Here is a 10,348-nt window from a genome sequence, read left to right as displayed (position 1 = left end):
TCGGGGTGGCCCATCATGCGAATGTCATTAGTTCCTTAATGTGGGATGTGTGCTAACTTGAAATCGTTTAGACACGTGCGTGTTGTCTGATGCGCGATGCGTAGCGCCTGTTTATTTAAAATCTCTTGCATGTTTAATTGATACGTGGTAACTATTCACTTGAATTCGTTTGTATTTACAAGTATTTTTCGCCTTTCCTTAATCCCTGGTTAGATTTGCACTGTATCGTAGTATTGGCTGGTAACTGCTGCTTGTTAAATGCCCTGAACATCGGTGACTTGTAAAAAAAGCTTACGAAAACTCTGGCTGGCTGTTAAAAACTGCAAAATGTAGGGGAATAGGCGGGAAATTGTGGATTTTGAATTTACTTCGCATAATCGTCTTGACAAATAAAATGCAGTGCGTTGGCCTGTACATGAAATCACCCGTGGCAAAATTTGAAGTTCCTAGTTCATGACGTTCGGGTCAAATAACGTCAACCTATGTCAGATTCCAATTAGGTGTCCAGAGGGCCCCCAGAATCTAGATTCCTGTCCGGAGTAAAATTTCGTTCATTTAAGGCGAGTGGCCTTATTTGACCTTTTGAACATCATGACCACTAAAATCATGCAAAACTCCCCTGAGTTTTGCATTTCAATAAGCGTCAAATATTACGGCCGGCAGCATTTTCCTGAAGCAAAATGTTGACCTGGGCCGTTGAAGGTCATTGACCTATTCTGACATTTAAGAAGTCCCAGGAGATGTATAGTGCGGTTCTTGTTATCAATGAGTTTGAACTGAGCAACAGAGGCTACCCCGTATAGCAAGCCCTAGGGTGGAAAACCAGGTTGGTTTTGTCCTTGTTCTGACCTTTTCACCTGACCCTGGGTCAACAGAGTTTTTCATTTTATTGTTGTGTCGCCTAGGAAACTATGTCAGAGATGTATGGTTTCGTCAAACACTCCGTTGTTGCAGATTAAGCGATTTCCTAGCAATGCTCTTTGTAAACTCCATGGCCTGACTTTGACCTGCCGGAGGTCAGCAACCTCAAAAGTTGCATCTATATCTTTGGTACCAAACGATCCGCTGTTTAATTGTCCACAGCTGTGCCAAATTTTGGCGCCCTACGCCGTGCCGTTCGGAAACCATTTTGGAAAAACTTTCAGGGGAAAGGGGTCAAATTGACTCCCGCCCTCCCAAGCGCGTGTAATGCATCTACTACCAAACGATCCGCTGTTTAATTGTCCACAGCTGTGCCAAATTTTGGCGCCCTACGCCGTGCCGTTCGGAAACCATTTTGGAAAAACTTTCAGGGGAAAGGGGTCAAATTGACTCCCGCCCTCCCAAGCGCGTGTAATGCATCTACTCCTTCTTTCTCCTGGTTATTCGACGAGGAATAAGGCTTAAAGTACTGTCTTACGTTGCGCCTTCATGTAAAGGTAGTGGGTATTGTAGCACAGTGGGAGTGTGATTAGGGTGGTCGTCTTCTGAATGCTCACACCCTACTGTACTCCTGTGATGCCACTGCGCTGCCGTTTTTGACAGAATCCGTCCGTGGCTTTCAGCACGGTGTTCATTTGGTGAGATACGCGGGGTCCTCGCCGCGCAAGCCATGAAAAAACTCGGCAGATGGATCGAATTGGACATTGCACGAAGCGGCGCCATGCGGTGTCCTTTGGTCTTGAGGTCGCTCAAGTACCCGGCAGCGAGTCGGCAGTTGTCCGCCCTGTCAACAGCTGCAGTGAACGCATTTGACTCATGCAACGGCTCGCATGCACATTTTGCCCGTCTGCTTGAAAAGGAACGAGGCCAACGTGTTATTGGTCAGCGGGCAGCACGGAATGAAACACGAATGACGTTCAGGCCGCGTGTCATAGCCGCGCTAAGTGAAACCCCAGCTGCCACCAGTGTTAAATACGTAATTAGGCGCAGCCGGTCAGAGGCGGCGCGTCCGGTCGGGACCTTGAGCAGCCTAATGGCCGTTTGGAGCTGGCCGCTGGGGTGTGATGCCCTTCTCCTTCGTCCCTGAGTCGTGACGTGACGGTCGGGCGCGTGACCGGTTCACACAGCCCGCCTGCCACGGAGGCGGCCCGTTTTCCTGGAGAGCCGGCGGCGCGCCGTGCCGTGCAGCTGTCGTCGACGAGCCGGCGCGTCCTCGCCAGCCGCCTCCATCGCTCGCACTCGAGTGTCTTGTGGAAAGCGTCGAGCTGTAGATAGAAGCCCTGCCGAGGCGGAAGGGGAAGGTGCGTCCCGGCTGCACGGCGCGCAGACGCGCTGGTTGTGTATCGATCCGCATTCTAAGACCATGCGATTATTTGTCCTAGGTCTCATCGGAAAAAACCGGCGTTGTTCGCGGCGTTAATGAGTAAACTCTTCGCTAGTAACGGGATCGTGTGAATGTAAAATAAATGGGTGCCTTTGCATGTATCCTCGCCGCCGGTATTGTTGGCCGGGTCACACATCTCAGGCGAGCGGAGCCAGCCAGCCCTGCGACCGGCCGGAGCCCTGCGCTACAGCAGTCGATGCGCCCTAACCCCCCCCCCCCCCCCTCCCCTCTGCGGGGCCTCGTCGCCTCTGTATGTGGGCATACACCGGTTCTGACCGTGTCGTGTGAAATGACCCCGTGATGCGAGACCAGGCACTCGTTACGAAGCTCACTGACGTCACTGAGCCTCGGGCCGGACGGGCAGTCGCTGAGAGGATCCGGGCTGGACGTGGGGCGGCCGTGACGTCGCCGTGACCCCGGACGGTCCGGTGACGTCACCGGACTGTGCCGGTCGGGGAGGTCGGCGCTGGCCGGTAGCGGACCCTGCATGCCAGGCGCAAGCGCAGGAGGATCGTGGCCGTATCAGCCGGGCTGTCGTCGCCACAGAGGACGAGCCCATCGGTGCGACAAACGCTGGCCACTGCGCTGCCGTTTCACGGCATTGGCTCGTTCTAATTCAGTCGAGCCAGCTCATCGCGCCGCGCGCTGGCCCGAGCTGAATGGCGCCAGCCTGGCGGGCTCGACTGCGGCAGTCCAGCCCGGGCGGCCGCCAGGCATTCGGCGCGGCGGCGGGCGCGGCGGTCGAACGGAACTGCAGAAGCCGTCAGTCGGCGGCGGTTCAAGCGGCCGACCCGACGCGGCGTCGCTTGCGTTGGCCGCGTGCCGGCCGTGTTCCGTCGGCCGTCGAGCCGGCGCCCACCTGAGCGGCGCCGTCCGGAAACGCCGCCGCTGGCCGGCGTCGCGGCCCGCGTGTAAGGGGCAGCCCCCCCCCCCCGTCTGTTCGTCTGTTTGTGTGGGGGGGGGGGGGGGACGTGGCGGGGCTCCGCTCTGGGGTTTCGTCATCTCTCGGCTGAACTCGCAAGATCTGAGGAAGTTCGCACGGAGAAATTCGCGGAGGGGCATAGCAGTCTCGGTGCTCGAATGCTGCTAAAGAGTGACCAAGTTTGTCCAGTAGCTCTGAGCGGAATCGGTAACGGAATTTGACGTCCGTGGAGCCGTGCAATGATCTGTAATGATGATTATTTGGGTTGTAGGATACTTTTCATCTGCTTGGTTATGGACTGGCCATAGGCTGGTCCTCTGGGAGGTAAACCCCCCGTTTGGGCGTCAAGCCGCTCAAATGATTGTGGCCACTGCCGCCCGGTGGTCGCGAAAGACTCTTGGGACCCTGTTCCCCTCCGCCTCCCAGGGGACGTGCCCTGGTCTCCTGTTGACCTCATCCTTGACATCCCACCCCATCCCTGTGTAAATGCCTCTTCTGTAAGTCGTAGTAAAGCTTGTGCAGCTGTGGTGACCGCTGCCGTGATTTTAGTCCGATTATCAGGCGCGGCTGTCGCTCTGTTGAAGGGCGTGGTGAGCTCAGGTGGCTAAGCCTCGGTGTGTTGTTGCCACAATGAGCCGATGTTTTCGTGCCGGGCGGGTTGACCTCGCCAGCCGGCCGTCAACTCGACCCTCCAGATGGTGCGGTAGATGCCCTCTGTCGCGGCCCGGCCCGCCCCGTGCCACCGGCCACTGGGGCGCCGTCTTTGTTGCTGACGGCCTTGCCCTTGCCTGGCCTGTTGACGCCTCGGCCGGTTTCAAGGCGGCCCGTCTCGCCGGCAGCAGATCAGCGTGATGGGCTGTCCGCGCTGCGTCGGATTCGGGCAATTGTCCGCACCCCCGCTGGGAGGGCGCGCCAGGCACGGGCAGCTCACTGGAGGAGACAGAGCGCGCGGCGCGCAGACGGTGATGCCTCCCTGGCGCGGCCCGGCACGTGACCGCGCAGCTGTGACGAACTGTCACGGCTGGCGACCAACGCGACCGACCGCGGTCTCAGGTGCGGACCTTGTGGCTGTATCGTACGTCATAGATAAACCGCTGTATGATCCAGAGATGACAGACGTAGGTCCTTTTGCTAAATAGCGACGTCGTTTTGTGTGCATCTTGGTTGACCTAGAATGGACCAGCTGGAAATCTTGTTTTGTTAAGTGCGTAGAGACTTGCGGCTTTTCCCGATCGCTTGACGTCTTCTTTTTGCCGGGAGTCTCGATTCTACAAAGTTTTGGGCGCGTCACCGGCCCTTTTGAAGGCGAAGACCACACAATACTGCGGACGTTTTGCAATTTGCTGTGGTCCATGACATGCGGGCCGCGGCGAAGCGCAAATGTGGTAATAAATGGGCTTTTCGGGATGTTTCCGTACAGACAAGCTACCTTTTGAGACTGAAATTTTCTCTACCTTCGATAACGCTTTTGGTAAGCCTGATTCTTTTGGAACACCAGTCTTGGAGATCACAAGTGCAGTTGTAAAACAGTTTGCCAGGCCAGTTCCCACAGCGAGAGGTGCAGATTCGACGCAGGAAGCATTCCCCAACCGCGACCCTCATCCAGGACGTGGCAAGAATTTAACAGCTGTGGGCGTGGTGTACAAACCTGGCAATTGTAATATAACCCATCACTACGGTGACGACACGATCTGTGTGGTGTTATCAGTAACGGATGCTCCGCAACAGTTCACCGCCACCCATACCGAGGACTTGAACGCTAGATGGCAGTGTTTTTTGTTTCCAAATGCAAGACTGGTTGCGGCTAGCCTGTTTTTGAGGGTACCGCTAATCAACCCGGATCGGGTGACGGCCAGCCAGCCAGTCTCCTTACCAGCGTATGGCTGATGACATATGAGAGTCCAGAATAAGGGCTTCTTTCGGGTATGGAGTGGATGATTATTCTCATTAGAAATATCAGACTTTTCCAACTTTTCACACGGTCCCAAGCACTAACCAGTTTCCCAAGATCCTCGTAAATTTCCAAATGCTTGCCAGGCGTTCGAAGTTCACCAAGGTTCCGGTCAGTGCAGTAGCCAGAGAGTTGCATAGGCAGGCAGCATCTTGTTTCCCGGTAAAAATGAGTTAGATTTGGGAATATGACCACGACAACCATGGCAACATTCATGACAGCCATGACTCTCTGCTACACAAAAATGGTTGCTTTTTTGCTGTATCTCCTGTGGTTACAAGACCTTTTCTCTAAAGGTAGTGTTTTTAGTATTATAGTTTACGTGTACGCGTTTTGCTCAACGTAATATTTAAGGGTGGCTAAAATGCAAACTTCAGTGATGAAGATAGCGCATGTTTTGACTAACAACAATTTCAGGTTTCATTTTTGCGTCATGTATCAAATAACCGAACGCATAACACTGAGGCCAAGTTGAACTGGATTACTTCCCTTTTGCATGATAGAATTAATGCAGGAATGCGAAACTGTGGCTGCATGGTTAGCAGAGTGGATTTGTGCTTCTCAGACCCGCGGTTTGAATGTGTGCGCGCACTTATAACAGCCGGCAGCCGGCCCACGACTGTCCAGTGGTTCGGATCGGTCGGGTCGGCAGGCTTGTCAGCCGGCTGGCCAGCGGTAAGCCAACATAACCTGGTATTTGCCGCAATGAAGCTTTACTGGTGTTTTAGGTATTTTTTATTTTGATGGTATTTCGTGGTTTCTCTCCAACGGCATCTCAACATTGTTTGATCTTAAGAAAGAAGTCAGTTTCCTGTGGCGGACGAAAAGCCGTCCATCGGCAGAATGCTCCAAAACGTGCCACTGTCCGTGGCGTTGGAGGTCCCGGTCCTAAAGTAAGGTTGACCTTAGTCTCCACCGCTATTGCGTTTCAACGCCTTTTAGAGTACAATGCTTCGGAACTGATCGCGAGCCACAAGCTCGCAGTCGTAGTTCATTCCCGTGCTCAACTGACGATTCCTCTGAAGTCTGTTAGTGCCCGCGGACTCCAGTGGGTCACTCCGGTGGGTCTCAGAAAGCAGGTGCGCTGTTGGTGGCCTGCGGCACCGCTGTCGTGCCGTCGGCCGCGTCGCCGCCACGTGGAAGCGTCAGTCGCTGCGTGTGCACTCGGGCGGCCTCCAGGCGACCGGACCCCCCAGCTGGGCGGCCGATCAATACCCCCGTATCGGTGACCCGCGGGGCGCCGCCGTCCGCTGCTATTCCCGGGCACGACGCCTTGTCAGACGACGCTCCGGCGGCAGCCGTCGGTCGGTCACAGCCTCCGTCACTGCGCCGGCCGGTGAGATGGGCCGGAGTTTCATTTCGGTAGGTGTAGCTTTGAAGTGCCGTTTGGTTGCGGCGTTGTGAGAATGGATGATTAAGTGGAGCTGCAATAGGTTAGAATCAGTTGGGTTATCGCGACACCTTATGTTCCGGGCTCGAGCGCCGAGTCCACTGATAAACGATGTCTGAGAACAGGGGTGTTAACTTGTATTGCTAACAGTTGAATTATCGCGACACGTTATGTTCCGGGCTCAAGCGCAGTCTACTGATAAACGATGTCTGAGAACAGGGGTGTCAACTTGCATTGTTAACAGTTGGATTATCGACACCTTATGTTCCGGGCTCAAGCGCAGAGTCCACTGATAAACGATGTCTGAGAACAGGGGTGTTAACTTGTATTGCTAACAGTTGAATTATCGCGACACCTTATGTTCCGGGCTCAAGCGCAGTCTACTGATAAACGATGTCTGAGAACAGGGGTTTCAACTTGTATTGTTAACAGTTGGATTATGGCGACACTTTGTGTTCCGGGCTCAAGCGCAGAGTCTACTGATAAACGATGTCTGAGAACAGGGGTGTTAACTTGTATTGCTAACAGTTGAATTCATCGCGACACCTTATGTTCCGGGCTCAAGCGCAGTCTACTGATAAACGATGTCTGAGAACAGGGGTTTCAACTTGTATTGTTAACAGTTGGATTATGGCGACACTTTGTGTTCCGGGCTCAAGCGCAGAGTCTACTGATAAACGATGTCTGAGAACAGGGGTGTTAACTTGTATTCTCTCGTGAGGGTCATGGTTCTTCATGTTGATTTGGTTCCCCAATTTCAGTTTTGGCTCCAATGTTTGTTTACTGGCAAGTTACAACATGGTCCGACGCTTGTTTCAGGTTTCATTAGAACATACCCTCGCAGACCAGATTAGGCAAAGAAAGGCATCAATTTACCCGAACCCCCAGTGTTATATGGTCGGTTACTTGATGCATCGTACAAAAGCGAAACCTAAAAATTGCCGCTGGTCAAAACAAGGACTACTTGCGTCAAGCAACACACCTTTGGTGGGGGATCGGTGTCGGGCCCGCGACGCGCTCTCCTCTCCAATCATTTACGCAAAACGACGCCCGTGTTTGAGAATGTTTTGCTCATCGTTCTAGGAAATGACTTGACCGATTCCGACCCTTGCTGTTTTCGTTGAACACGTGTGTGCTTTGATGCTCTGGATGTTGACGTGGGGCTGGATGATTGCAGCCGATCGGCACTTGGAACATTTCTAGCTTTATGGCGATGCTTCGCTTCCCGTTCCTTGGTGCCGACTACTTTGCACAGATTTGTTGCAACATTCCGGCACTGTCAACAGGCAGGCCGATCCCCGGCGGGCAGCTCGTGGTCTTGGCACAGCAGGCCTCTCGGTCTCGGGCCGGCGGCGCGGCGCCGACCTGGGCCGGTGTGGTCGGCGGAGCGGGGGGGTCCGGGGGCCCGGCCGCCGCCCGGGGTCCGGTTTGTGGCGCTGGGCCCGACCGGGCCCGGGTCCGGGACGGCGGCGCGGCCTGGCCTGGGCCGGTGTGGTCGGGGGTGTCCGGGGGCCCGGCCGACGCCACTAGTCCGGCCGGCTGTACCCGTTGGCTTGGTCCGACCAGATATCTGCCGACGGGACAGCGTAGGCAGGTCGAGAGGCCCGGAACTTGGCCGTGTTGTGGCTTTGTAAATGCCTGGTTTGCGGCCAACTGCTGTCTAATCGCTTTAGAAGCTGCATTTCGGGGAGGATTGTTCAAACTTTACACAGACGCTTAAGCTATGTGATGTAATTGCATATTTGATCGTGAGGTCATGTGGTCTGAGGTTTTATGGCTCCTCTGCTCTGGCTTTACGAAGCTCCAACGGAGGAGACGTGGCTTTTTTTGTCTTCATGATCCATCGTAGGTTTAATACTTGAGGGCTGATTTGGGATGCATCTGAACAATCTATATGTCTCGAGTTTTGATGCGTTAGTGGTCCGTGCTACTTGACTCCTTGTACTTGGAATTCCCGGAAAACAGCACTTGCGCTTTTCTGTAAGGACTCAAAATCGGAGCATAAAACCAAACCGGCACCTGTGCCACCTGGGGACCTGCATTTGAAAACAGGCGATAGTTACGTAACGTCCGTTTGAACTTCGAAGCAGGGTTGAGAAGGCCGTGGGAGCAGCCATGACATGTATTTTTTAAGCATCCGCAGAATATCTGAACAAAGAGACAATTGGCCAATTGAAGAGTTCGTAACATATGACAAAGCCTGTCAACGACTTAGGTGGTACGTGGTCGACATGGAGCGGAGCCATCATTTACAGTCACCAAGCCGACGCCGTCATGACGCCCTCTTCCATCGGATATCTATAGTTTTGCCAGGCCTCCGCTTTACGGTGCAACATTTCTGCAGAGCTTTGCCTGAGCCAGGGACCCTATGAAAGGCTTCCTGACCGGGCACCGCGCTGACGTTGAGTTGGGCTATTCCCCCATGTAGTGTTATTACGCGGCGGGCCGAGACCCCGCCGCAAGCGTGGTGATATTTCTGTTACTCGACGGTTGTCGCGGTTGGAAAATCACCATTTCTTAGGCACAATTTTCTCGTCGTTCAAAACTAACAAGGCAAGACTTCTTGTATGGTTACATTCAGGGCGTAATGTATTGTTCAGCGAGTCACGTGTCGCACCAGCAGCAGTGTCAGTTTCACAGTGGCGCCGGCGCACACGGTGTCCAGCACGGTCACGCGGTGGCCAGTCCGGTCACGGACGGACCGCAGAGCTGCCGGCGCGCACCGGAGCACGTCTTCCGCCTCCCCCGCCGTGAGCTCGCTCGTCCCGCCGATCGCCGGCAGCTCCGTCGCGTGATCCGGGCTCGCCGCCTATATTTATCTGGGCGGCGGCGGCGGCCCCAGGTCAGCGGGAACAACAGCGGCACTGTTGGACGTCACGCTCTTCAGCGGCCTGACAGGTAGAGCGCCGACCCGGCTCAGGTAGCCTTCCAGCGGCCCGACAGACAGACCGCCGGCCCGGCTCAGTTAGCGCTCCAGCGGCCCGACAGACGGAGCGCCGGCCCGGCTCAGTTAGCGCCCCAGCGGCCCGACAGACGGAGCGCCGGCCCGGCTCAGTTAGCGCCCCAGCGGCCCGACAGACGGAGCGCCGGCCCGGCTCAGTTAGCGCCCCAGCGGCCCGACAGACGGAGCGCCGGCCCGGCTCAGTTAGCGCTCCAGCGGCCCGACAGACGGAGCGCCGGCCCGGCTCAGTTAGCGCCCCAGCGGCCCGACAGACGGAGTGCCGGCCCGGCTCAGTTAGCGCCCCAGCGGCCCGACAGACGGAGCGCCGGCCCGGCTCAGTTAGCGCCCCAGCGGCCCGACAGACGGAGCGCCGGCCCGGCTCAGGCAGCTCAGGTAGCGCTTGGCCTGGGTCACCGCCCAGCTGGCCCCATCCTCCCTGCCGTTTGAAATTCGGACTGCGCTGTTAAAGGATTAGGGCGAGGCGCATCCAGAACATGTATCATGGAGACGAGTCCGTAATTTGCAGCACGGAGCGTGAAGATGGCTTCATTCCACCTAGCCGTGCGGAAGTGCTGTCCCCCGCAGACTCCATGGCTGTCGTCCGCGTTGTGGCCATGGTTGTAGCATGCAAAATAACAATTTGTGGTTCAGATATTCGATAGGAAATGATAACAAAGAAAATAATGAGTAATTATATGCGCAATTTCTTTTTGGCCCGGCGCGTAGTCACATTGCCGGTATCTCGGTGCTCTGGCGCGGCTGGGAAGGTTTATGTCAGTCGCGGCGCCGCAGAGCCATCAGCCGTCGGGGTCAGGCTGTGCTGAGCTCATTAGCAGCGC

The sequence above is a fragment of the Pollicipes pollicipes genome, unplaced genomic scaffold (genome assembly GCF_011947565.3).
Source record: "Pollicipes pollicipes isolate AB1234 unplaced genomic scaffold, Ppol_2.1 Scaffold_5724;HRSCAF=6776_pilon_pilon_pilon, whole genome shotgun sequence".
In the NCBI taxonomy this organism is placed as follows: domain Eukaryota; kingdom Metazoa; phylum Arthropoda; class Thecostraca; order Pollicipedomorpha; family Pollicipedidae; genus Pollicipes; species Pollicipes pollicipes.
The sequence above is the reverse complement of the archived record's forward strand: the minus strand, read 5'-3'. Positions refer to the sequence as shown.